Source organism: Tenrec ecaudatus, chromosome 1 (assembly GCF_050624435.1).
Source record: "Tenrec ecaudatus isolate mTenEca1 chromosome 1, mTenEca1.hap1, whole genome shotgun sequence".
Lineage (NCBI taxonomy): Eukaryota > Metazoa > Chordata > Mammalia > Afrosoricida > Tenrecidae > Tenrec > Tenrec ecaudatus.
This window is the reverse complement of record NC_134530.1, coordinates 138,843,679-138,856,568: the sequence shown is the minus strand read 5'-3', so window position 1 is coordinate 138,856,568 and position 12,890 is coordinate 138,843,679. Positions and strand designations below refer to the sequence as shown.

Below are 12,890 nucleotides of genomic sequence, written 5' to 3'. Positions count from 1 at the left end.
CCGGGTCTGGAGAAGGACATCAGGCCTGGTAAAGTAGAGAGGCGCTGCCAAAGAGGAAGGTCCTCAAGGAGATGGATTTACCTGGTGGCTACAACAATAGGCTCAGACATAGGAACAATTGTGAGAATGGTGCAGGCCAGACCCATGTTTCATTCTATTGTGCATAGAATCACCATGAGTTGGAATCAAATTAATGGCACCAAAGGACAATGAGTGTGTATATATAAATAGCTATAACCATCCTTATTTGACCTTTGGAGGAGAAAAAGCCTGATGATCTCCTCCCAAAGGTTACAACCCATAACCTTGAAAACTATATAGTGCAGTTCTCCAGTGCGCATATCGTACAACCATGAATCAGAAACAGCAGTTCCAAAAAGATGGCATATATGCATGTGTATATATGTATAATCTGTGTTAGATTGGGTTCTCTAGAGAAACAAAACCGGTGACACTATCAATATGCACATAAAGAGAGAATTTACACAGCTGAAGAAGCATTACAGTACAGTTTGGTTGTCAGATAGGACACTGTAGTGTAGGCTTTCCCAGACTCACATCAGATCTAGTGGTACGTAGCTCCCAGAATTGTCATCAAGCACTGTTGGTACCCACAGACACACATCTGCAGACACCAAACACAAGATCCAACCTAGTAGGACAGAAAGGGGAATTCTCCACAGTGTCTCTTATATAGATATCAATTAGGCCACATCCTCAAGGGGAAGCCATCAGGCTGTGTCCTGACCCTTATTGGGGAGGGCTTACTCCAAAACCAGGTCAAACTGACCAAAAGAACCTATCACAACAGCTATTACTTTTTGTGTGTGTGCCACAGATTGAGGTTTTTAGCTACTGGTCAAAGGTTTGTCTGACAGCAGCTTTGCGTGGCAGACTATAACCCTCCGTTAGCATTTTCTAGGTTGTACCGTATATCGCAGCTTAGCAGCAGGGCTTCCTTCCATAGAACAGCTGGGTGGATTTGAATTACCAACCTTCAGTTACAGTCAAGCACTTAATAGTTCTTCCATTAGAATTCCATTTTGCTATGTGTCAAGTGGTCCTAAGAGTCATAGTTGAATTCTGGGGTTTCTAAAGAGATAATCTTTATAGAAGATGACTTCCACATATTTCACTCACTGAGCAGATGGTTAATTCAAGTCACCAACCTTTCCATTAGTGTCTCAGCCCATTATCCAGTGCACCTCTGGCTATCATTTCACTACACAACAACAGCAACAAGAGCAAAAATGCAAATCCATTGCTTCCAAGACAATTCAGACTCACGACAATGCTATACGGGACCTTGAACACGGTAAAGGTTTGTGGGAGCAGGTAGCTTTACCTTTCTTCTGAGGAGGACTGCACAGTGGTGCATCGATCTGAACCAGTGGCTCTGTGGTTATCAGCACCCCACCTAAACCACTTTATCAGCGATATTCATTTTTGCTATATAGGTAATGATCAGTAGTGATCAATAATGTTTATTAGAAAAATGTAAGAACTGAAAATAACACTTATTATAAGGAGGGGCTAATTGTTATTATTCTAATGTTATACATTTATCTAAAATGCTCATCTTAAAATACCAGCATACCTAATAAGAGCAAAATTTTAATAAAGTACCATTTAACTCTGATTGAAATCTGCTTTTTTCAATATGTGTTTTTAGCACCTTTGTCTTTTGTCTTCAGTTTTCAACTTTCTGGAGGATATTGAGTCACAAAATTTATACCAAATGGAACTGTGTCTTGCCCATATTGATACACACTTGGGGTGTGGGTGAAGGAAAAGATACCACCATGTGTTTTAGACTAGTAGCCAGATGTCTCTTGGAGAGCAGATTTAATTGTTCTTACACATTTGGGGACATTTTCTGATTTCAAAATATGCCTTTAATTAGAATAAACAAAGAATGTGATCTAACATTAAATATAATGCAACACTGCCTTCCCATGGTGTTACAAAAGTATTCAGCACTTTTAAAAGGGCAAGTTCCATAGTCTTTGATCCCAAATCTCAACTGTCAAACTTCCAGATAAATCATGCATTATTATTCAGTATGTGTTTTAAAATATATGAATGCAAAACCTAGCCTTGTTTAATAATCTGAACATTCAAGAGTTGCTAAGGCAATTGAGATGTATGGAGCAAAAAGGTGCAGGGAATGTAATAAAATATCATTGAAAGGAAAACACATTTTACTCTGTATTTAGCTGTAAAATGGTATGCCTCCTGCAGTATCAATGAGAGTAAGAACAACATTCCATGTGTCTTAGCCATTTCTTCTACATAAATTGTGGGGAAATAAAACTTCCTCAGTTTCTTGACACTCTTTCACAATGCCTTAGTCTCTTGAGGTAGAGAAATATTTATATTATATTATAAAGTTGGATAACGTTTGTGGTAGTTACATAAATCTGTGGTCAATTTGAGGATTAAGAGTGAAGGGGTGGAGTTTAGCCTGTCAATCAGGTCACAGCTTGATGACCTCATATGCCGGCGGCACTAAGAAGACAAACAGCTCCCTTGAGGTGAGGCTGACTCTCTGGGAGACATTGCAGCTGACAAGACACATGGAACCATGCTAATGCTCTGAGATGAAGGAGCCATGTGGAGACCCCTGCCGGCACTGAGATGCTTCCAAAGCCACTGGATCCAAAGATTTCCCAGCTAATTGCCTGTGATCTTCCTTCATTCAGCATCATTTGCATGTATTTTGTGAGTCTAAAGATGACTTTACATATTGGTATCAGATTTATGGACAAATATTGGATTTATGGACTTGATCTAGACTGGGTTGGGATGTTTTCTCAATATTCAATTGCTCTTATATAAAGCTCTTTCTTACACACATATGAGTTTCTATGAATTTGTTTCTCTAGTCTACGCAGACTACCACGAAGTTTTTGTTTCCAATTCTAGAAATATTTCCACACAAACTAAGGACTAGATTATGGATCTATAATCTATGGATCCTTAATCTCTACTGCTTAATAATTTTCCTCCAGTTGCAATTGAACTCAATGTGATATGTCTGAGTAAGACAGGGATATATAGGGTGTTCACTGGCTTAAGTCTTCAAAAGTAAGTAGCCATGTCATTATATTGAGATACCTCTTTGTGGAGTCCAACTGCCAATCTTCCATAAAACATATAAGTGTGTTAGCTTTTTCACCACCCAGAGATTGAAAAAATATTTCTATTTCCTCAGAATCCAGTCATATCTCTGAAGAAAATGTATGTTGTTTATTGGCCCACATAATCGGATTTTTGATTAAATGGAAGTGTGGCACAAGGTCAGAAGTTCAAAGCCATTAGCTGCTTTGCACAAGAAAGATGAGACGTTCTCCTCCTGTAAAGATTACAATTTTGAAAACTCACAGGGGCAGTGCTACCCTGTCCTACAGTGTCACAATGAGTCTTCATTGACTCGATGACAATGTGTTTGGTTTGGACTTTTGTTTATGTGGAGGTATCGTTCATACTGAAAGCTGCAGCCTTTAATCTTTATTAGTAAATGCACAAATGCTTTTACTTTTAGAAAGCAAAACTGGATCATCTTATTGCAGGTTGTTAATGACTCTTCCTTCATTCCTGATGCTGAGTTCTTATACATGGAATTACCATGGAATAATTCTCAACAACATAATGCAGTACAGAAATTGTCAAGGATTTCATTTCACTTGGACTCATAATCAATGCCCACAGAAGCTGCAGAAAGGAAGTCAAATGGCTTATTGCTTTGGGTAAATTTGCTGCAGAAAACCTTTTACATGTGTCAAAGAGCAACAAGATCATCTTGAGGACTAACGTTTATCTGGCCCAAGTCATGATATTGTTAATCACCTAGTATGCATGTGAAAACCAGACAATGATTAAGGAAGACAGGAGAAGAATCGGTGCATTTGGCGTACTGGTGAATTTATAGTGCTGATGTGATATTGGATATAATATGGGGTGCCAGAGAAGGAACAAATGTATCTTGGGAGAAGTTCAGCCAGAAATAATAGTAGAGGTAAAGACTGGAAGACTTAGTCTCTTGGTTTTTTAACATTTTTCTTAGTTATTTAACATTTTATTGTTAATTGGGTGAAAGTTTATATAGCAGAGCAGCCTTCCATGCAACGATTCGTACACATTTATATTGTTTCATTTCATTAATTGTCATTTCCACAGTGTAATATCTCATTCCACTTCCGATCTATGCTTCTCATTTACATTTTTTTCTTCTTTTCTAAACTTTCTGACCTTTGTGCTTGCATAAATGCTAATTACTAGAAATGATTGATTATCCCAGAAGGGAAATTGTTTCACTTATGGATTTTTCTATTGTTTGGCTTTAAACTGAGTCATGATGGTAAATTCATTGCCAGATTTGATGGTCTCTCACGGCACTCCTCTCAAGGGTTCCACTATTCTCTGATGGACAATCAGTCTGGCCATGTTTACAACTCTGATTTTGTTTTACAATTTCCTCCCACTGTATCCCAGACCTTCTAATGGGATCTCTTACAGGGCTGTTAGTAGTAGTAACCAGGCACCATTTAATTCATCAGGTCTCATGGCCTTTGAGCATGTTATTAAGAGAGATTGACCCCTGGAAGAAGACAGCATTCCTTGTAAGTCAGAGGGAGAAGAAGAGGAAGAGGAAGAGGAAGAAGAAGAAGAAGATCCTCCACTAGCAAGATGGCTTCTACAATGTGCTCAAATCTAGCAGTTCTGGTTGGGATTGCTCAAAACTGCGCTATTTTTCTTTTTGTTTTATTTTGAGTCATGCTGAGTTAGTTCTAAATGAAGACACCTAACAACACCTCCCTGCCTGGAGCCTGAATGGGCATCTATGTCAAGCACCACGGTTCTAGTGTAAACTAAGTTTTCTCTTCCTATGTAGTTATAGTTTAAGAAAACTGATCTGCATTGCATAGGAAGTTACCCGTTGGGCTGCTAACCACAAGATCAGGAGTGTGAACCCATTGGTCACTCAGGGGGAGAGAGATGAGGCTTTCTCCTCCTCTAAAGACGTGTAGTCTCAGAAACCACAGGACTTGTTCTACTCTGCCCATATGACCCCTTTTAGTCAGAATTGACTTGATAACATTTAGCTTGGTTTTTCATTTGGTTCTGTATTCTAAAAGCTATCAGACTGATAGAGAGATTTTTACATTCAGGAGGGTGAAGAAGGAACACGATTTTTCAGGAACAGATAAGTGCATCAATCCCCATTTGCAATCATAGCGGGGAAAGTTGCTTCCTTTCACCTGCCTATTTGGTATCCAGCTGAGAATTTGCCTGCTTTCTTGGCATTAACCTACAGTAAAGACTGGCGTAGAGTAAAACAACACACTTATTATTTACTGTGAAATATATAATAAGAACTTTATAACTGATTTATCACACTTCCATCTCCTTCTTTGGTGACCATGCAGTATAAGAATAATAAAATGAATTAAAACAAAACACACAACAACTAAAATATTTGCCTACAGGTAATGAATGAAGAAGTAAAATAAATCTAAAGAAGGAATTATCAATTTCTCACCTCATGTATCTTCAATACACATTCATATAGCTGTGTTATTAGGTGCCTTTGAGTCAATCTGACCCATAACAAACAGATGGATCACAGAATGAAACACGTCCTTCTCCTGCACCATCCTCACAATTGTTGTTGCTATGCTGAAGGTACTTGTTACAGCCACGATGCCAATCTAGCTCATTAAGAATCTCCCTCTGCTTCACTGACTTTCCACCAAGAAAGATGCCCTTCTTGCATGCTGTTTGATCTACTACTCCTTTGCAAAAATAGCACAAGTGAATGACTTTACAAATACATTTGCTATTTCTGTTTCAGAAAATAAATTTTTATTTATAATTCACAACAACAACAACAAAATACTCAACTCACTGCTATCTAGTCAACTCTAACCTAGAGCAATCCTATGCAGAGAATAGAACTGCCGCTGTGGCTTTCCAAGGTTGTAAATCTCTACAGGAGTGGAAAGCCTTATCTGTCTCCCAGGGAGCAGTTGGTAGATGCCAACTGCTGACCTTACGATTAGCAGCCAATGTGTACCCTCCTATGCCAGCAGAGCCCCGTTAGGAGGCTGAAATTCCATTCAGAGTGCCAGCAGGCTCTGTAAGGCTTTTTCTCTCGGTTGGCTCTGGGGAATTCCTTGCCTTGTTTCAGCAGCTGTACACCAGGACTTTCTTAGAGATAGTCATTGTCTTGGCATCTGTATTTCCCTGCACCACGAGCTTTACAGTACCCAGATCGAAAGGACACGCTATATTATTAACCCTACCATCTTTGTAGTAGTAGGTCCTTCTGATGTCTGCTAACTTCTCTCTTTTTTATCTCTTGTAATAGAAAATGTTTGTGGGTCACACCCCAGAGAAACTCTGCTTACATTGGAGAGGGTCTATGATAGGATTAAACAGGTAGGGTTATAGGAAACAGACACTATTTCAGGAGGGATTGGCCCAGATCACACCATTTCAAGAGAAAACATATGATCCAGAATAAAAGTATTGAAGGAAGAAGCTCAAATTGTACTAAAGATATTATTAGAAAAACACAGTATCCAGGGATTGATGGAATACCAATTGAAATACTAAAAGAGAACAACAACAAAAATGCATGCAATGCTGGTGTCACTCATTAGTTTATGCCAAGAAATTTTGAAGTCAGTGAGCTGGTCAGTTGACTGAAAGAGTGCCATATTTGTGCCCATTTGAAAGAAAATGGACCCAGCTGAATGCAGACATGATTGAATAGTATCATTATTATCTCATGCAAGGAAAATCTTGTTGAAGATAATTGCAGCAGTTGCAGCAATATATTGAATGAGAGATACCAGAAATTCAAGCCAGATTTAAAAGAGGACATAGAAAGAGTGACATAATTTCCGGATTCAGATGGACTTTATCGGATAGCATACTGGAATGATGTTTACTTGTATTTTATTGACTGGGAAAAGACCAACAACTCTATGAATCATAACAAACTACTGAGGATATTATACAGAGTAGGAATGCCACTCACATGGAACAACACATAGACCAACAGGCAATCATATTAGCAGAGTAAAGAGATGATCCATGATCAAATTCGAGAAAGGTGTGCCTCAGGGTTATATGCTTTCACCATGCTTATGCAATCTCTAAACTGAGCAAATGATTGAAGAAGCTGAGTTATAGGAAGAAAATTGAGGGATCAGGATTTTTATAAAAAGATGACACAACTTTGCTTACTACAATTCAGGAGGACTTGACACACTGACTGATGAAATTCAAGGATCGCAACCTTCAAATGGATTACAACTCAATGTACAGGAACCTAAAGTCCTCATAATTGAGCCAATAGACAACATCATGATAAATGGAGAAATGATAAAAGTTGCCAGGGATTTCATTTGACTTGGATCCACAATCAACACTCATGGAAGCAGCAGTCAGGAAACGAACAACATAGTGTGTTGTGTAAATCTGCTGCACATGCCTATTCAAAATGTCAACGAACAAATATATCACTTTGAGGACTAAATGTGCCTGACCTTAGCTACTGAATATTCAATTACCTGATACGTTTGTGAAAGCTTAGCAATGAATAAAGAAGATTTTTTATGAGAAATTCTTCATTTGAATTATGGTATTGGAAAGCATATTGAAACTATAATGAGCTCCCAGAAGAACAAGCGCATTTCTCTTGAAGGAAGTTCAGTCAGAATGATCCTTATCATCCAGAGATGTGAGATTTTTGTCTGAATCAATTTGGGTGTATTACGAGAGACTAGTTCCTGAAGAAGGACGTCATTCTTGATAGAGGGCACTGATCCTCCATCAAGAGGAAAACCCTTGATTAGATGAATTGACACAGCTGCAGCAGCAGTGAACTCACTGTCAAAATTGGGAGGATGGCAGAGGAGTGGGTAGTATTTCATTCTGGTATACACCGGATCACTAAGAGTCAGACTGGACTCCACGCCTTCTAACAGCCATATCCTTAGCCTCCCTATGGGTGTAGCACAGCAGACTGCATTCGGGGATAATTATATAACTGCCGTATGAATCAGCGTATAATTGCCAACCCAGCCAAATTGGCACTGATTTTGGGGTAGTGGTGGTGATACAATATAATCCATTCCAAATAACAAACATTAAAGACACTATGTCCTTGCCAATTTTCCTTTTTGTTTTTCTGCTTCTTTATTTTATTTAAATTTTCTTCCCAAACATTGGAACAATAAATAAAAAATGCTAGAGAAAAAGAGAAAATGGAAATTAGGAACCCAAGGAAGAAGTGGCAAGAGCATTATTAAATTGACAGGATTGCAACTAATGTCAGGAAATATTTATATGTATCTATATATATATAGATAATATATATCATTTGCTCTGTAAATGTTCACAGTAAATGTTCAAATCATAATAAAATATTCAAAAATTTAAAAATAGTAATAAGAAATGTTGTTACTTCAACAGTATATAAATTCAATTTTTAAATTTATCAGATGGCTAAGGGGTTGGTGATTTTATTTTATATTTAAAATAGGCAAGTATAAGAACTCAAAATCCCTAGGTAGTTAGTGAGATTTTAAAATATTTATCCCCCAAAATTTTTAATAGATAATGTTCAACAGATATTTAAAATAGGACTTGAATAATGGTACTAATGGCCCCCAAGAAAATAATCCTCCTTGTGTTTGACTGTTTACTAAATGTGCAGAATGATGCTAAACTTTTGTAAAAATTATAAATTATCATACTTACAGTAAATATCTTCTTTACAGATTTATTAATTTTTAATCTTTATGTCTAATGGGAATTGACAACTCTCTCAGAAGACTTTACCTGAACATACTTTCTTTTTTTATTTCAGGGGGGAGTGCGAACGCAGTCCCCCACTACCACAAATTATTCAGTAGAGTTTCCCACATTTGGGGAAATCGCAGGGGTCAGCATATCCGGAGTGCATTGGATAAGCCTCGCCTGGGAAACCACCTTTGTGATCATGGTATTTTCCTTGCCAGGTAAGGATACCTGAACATGCTTTTTACTGAGCATACCACCTCATTTTCAATGTGTGCACTTTCATAGTATTTGCTTGCTAGCACTTACCAAGCAAACTCTGCTGTTGCTTTATAAATCCATTGATTTTTATTTTTAAAATTTTGTTGATATATAATTCACATATTGTACATTTACATGATTCAATCATATTAAAAAGAGTTGTGACATCATCAATACACCTAGTTCTAGAACATTTTGGTATATCTGCTCAAATAGAAAGCAAATTCCCAACAAAATCTAAACCTTATTCACATTTTTGTTCCCAATAGTCACCACTGTGCTTTTCCAGTATATGTTTATTTAACTGAAAGGACGTATGAATGGACACATAAATTGGATCTAGAGATGATAAATAACTTCCATGTGACCCCACAACTACCTGAGGACTAAGCAGACACACCAAACCAAGTCTAACTTTCTGCAAAGCCAACTTTATTACTCATTGCATAGGAAGCGTGGTCTTAATATTTTGTATTTGAGTTTCTTGGGTTTCAAATTTGAGATTTACCTTAACATCCTACTTTTATTTCTTTTGTACATAAATTCTGAAAATATTTTTATGACAGCTTTCTGGGCTTTTGAAATTTTAGTTCTATCTTCTCTGCTTCATGGCTATAATTACCAAACATTTCAGCAAAATTATACCACCATCTCAATGTGAAATGAGAGGCATTCTTTAAAAACTGTAGTGTAGTTAACGTTTTCTTCAATGGGAGTGAAATGACAATGTGTTAATTTAAAGATTCTTTTTTTTCATTTTAATTAATTTTTATTGCCAAGTTACTAATGTAAAATGTGTTGTGATAACATATGCTTGCCAAAGTAACACTTTCCCTTGAGTAGTTTCAATATAATTTGAATGGTGGCATGAATTTCTGGGAAGGAATGACCAACATGGTGTTTGGAAATATGAGGAAATGATAGGAATACTTTGCAACAAATTAAAAATCTGTACTGTTGACATCTGCTTAGTGTATGTAGCAATTTCAGAAATTAAGAGTAAGCTACTGCTACACAGCAAGGGTCTGATACGTTCTCTTTAACTAATGTAATTATGAAGTGGAGAGGCATAGATATAAACTTGGCTATCATCAAAGTGGAGTCATAAAATGTACTAATTGGTACTGAGAACTAGAAGGAAGTAAAAGCCAAATGTGCAGTTCTATTCCACACTAGTGTTCAGACTCCAAAGAAAAAGAAACTGCATTTCAATTCAGCAAATTTTTCAAAATGAAATAGATTGCATTTAGGTTTCATGACATTCCCTTCATAACTTTTACATTTGTGTTTTAGTTTCCAGAAGGAGCTCTATGGAATAATTGTTGCATGTTTGGCTGAAATCTGCTGATCCTCAAGAGAAAAATGGGCTTTCTGCTCCTTTAAAGGGTTATAGTCTCTATAACTCTAAATTGGCATCCACTCGATGACAGAGAGCTTTTTGTTTGTTCTGTTTTGTTACCATATAAAAAATAGTATAATCTGTTCAAGTGATTAACAATTTAAGGGGCTTTTGTAAGCAGCCCTCATGGCATAGTGGTCACATGATGAGCTGCAATACACAAGATCAACAGTTCAACATTAACAGCCGCTCTGAGGGAGAAAACATTCTAGTCATCAGCTGAGCACTTTCACCGCTCTACCACCAAGGGTTCTTTTTGGTTCTATCCACCAAAGCAAATTCCTGGTCATGGGGCTGATTCTGACCCACAGTGACCCTCTTAGACAGAGTAGAGCTATTCCTTATGGCATCCAATACTGTAAGTCCTTACTGGAGGGTGGAGGGGACCACCTCACCTATTTTCTGCAGAGTGGCTGGTGGCTTTGAACTCTCAACATTGTGATTAATGGCATGATGGTTATCCCATGATAACACCAAAATGCCATACATAGTTTAAAATTGAACTTTTATTATTATGTAACCATACACACCTGCATGTATATTGTGGTGGAGAAAAATTTATTATTATTATTGCTCTTCTCTCCAATTCTCTGTACTTCCCACAAATTAATTGGGTACGCTACGCAATTAGGTGAAACATGTGTAACACTAATAGAGAGGATGTTGTTCAGTTTTAGCTACAATTTCTTTAGCTGTAAGAATGAGGCGTCACTGCAGCAGGAGCAGGAATTTCCAAGTCCATCAGAAGACCCAACTGTGAAGCACGTTCAAGATCTGTTTGAAATGGCAGAAGCCAAGACAAGAGTCACAAGCGGTTGAGGCAAAGAGACCATGAGACAGAACCGAGGAGCAGTGTCAAGACTATGAGACTGTGAGGCAGAGCAGCCGACCGGTTGTTTCATTCTTGGAAGCAGAGGCCAAATGGCTGAGAAACTGAACCCTGGGGAGAGAGTTGGCTACTGACTGAGAAGAAATATTACTGTGAATCACTGACTATATCATTACTGTTTACTAATCATGGCTTATGCTGTTAAGTCCCCTAATAAATCTCCTTAATTTTGAGTATTGTCTATGAGCTTTTTATAAGCATTGTAGTAAATTATGGAAACAAATCGATGTGGAGTGCTATGCAGGAAATTGTTGGTGTCGGAATAGGTAAAGAAATATGCAGGGTGCAGACAAATATGACTTCTGCTATGTGGTAATGCATAAGCCAGAGGAGGTTAGATATGACCCCATCGAGCCATTTCACTCACATGTAAGCACACAAGCACACGTGTGATCACACATTTTAAATAATATGCAAAAGCATCCCTAGTAGCACAGTGATTAAGTGCTTGATTGTTTACTGAAAGGTCTGTATTTCAAACCCATCATTGAAGAGTATAAGAAATAAGAATGTTGGGAAATATTAGCTCTTATGTTTCAACCATCATCTTCAACAGTTAATAACTTCTAGATAATTTTATTTCATATACCTACAACCCTATTAATTTCCTACATTGTACTACTTAGATAAATTCCAGTATCTTAACCATGTTTTTGTTGCTTGGTGTTTAAGCAGAACTTGTACATAGATCAAGAGGCATTGTGGGAACAGAATAAGAAAAACTTCATGGTTCAAAATCAGGAAAGTGTGGTTCAGAGTTCTATCCTCTCTTGACACATATCCCATCTGTATGTTGAGAGAATCTTCAAAGAAGTTGGCTTATAAGAAAAATAATGTGGTCTCAGGATTGAAGGAAGGCTCTTTAACAACCTGTGACATGCAGATGACACAACCTGTCTTGCTAAAATCCAGGAGGGCCTGAGCACTTGCAGATGAAGATCAGGATTGGAAGCTTAAAAATGATCACAATTCAATATAAAGAAGGCCAAAGTCCTCACAACTGAACCAATAGGTAATATTATGAGAAATAGAGAAAAGGTTGAAATTAAAATCAAGAGCTCAAAAGACGTGTTGCATTTAGTAAATCTAATGCACAAGACCTCTTTACAGTATTGAAGAGCAAGGATGTCACTTTGAGGACTAAGGTGCACCTGACCCAAGCTATGGTATTTTCAATTGTCTGGTGTGCGTCTGACAGTTAGACATTGGATAAGGAAAAGTGAAGCATTGATGCATTTGGGTTGTGTTGCTGGAAAAGAATATTGAAATGATCATAGATTGCTAAATGAACAAATCTATCGATCTTGGAAGAAGTACACCCAGAGCTCTCCTTAGAGAAAAAGATTGCAAGGCTTCATCTTACACATTTTGGAAGACTGTTGGGAGGAATCTGTCCCTGGAAAAGGGCATCGTGTTTGGTATCATGGAGAGGCAGTGATTCAAAGGAAAACCTTCAACAAATTATATTGACACCATGGCTGCAGCAATGAGCTCAGGCACAGGAACAATTATGAGGATGCCACAAGACTT

The 12,890-nt window shown here is 37.6% G+C and overlaps 1 non-coding gene across 1 annotated transcript; it reads right to left on the bottom strand.

The window, feature by feature from the left end:
- Positions 1-8,880: 8,880 nt before the first annotated feature.
- LOC142438001 (U1 spliceosomal RNA) lies at positions 8,881-9,040 on the bottom strand. The gene has a single exon (XR_012782492.1). It is a non-coding gene; the product is annotated as a U1 spliceosomal RNA (small nuclear RNA).
- Between the last annotated feature and the right edge of the window lie 3,850 nt (positions 9,041-12,890).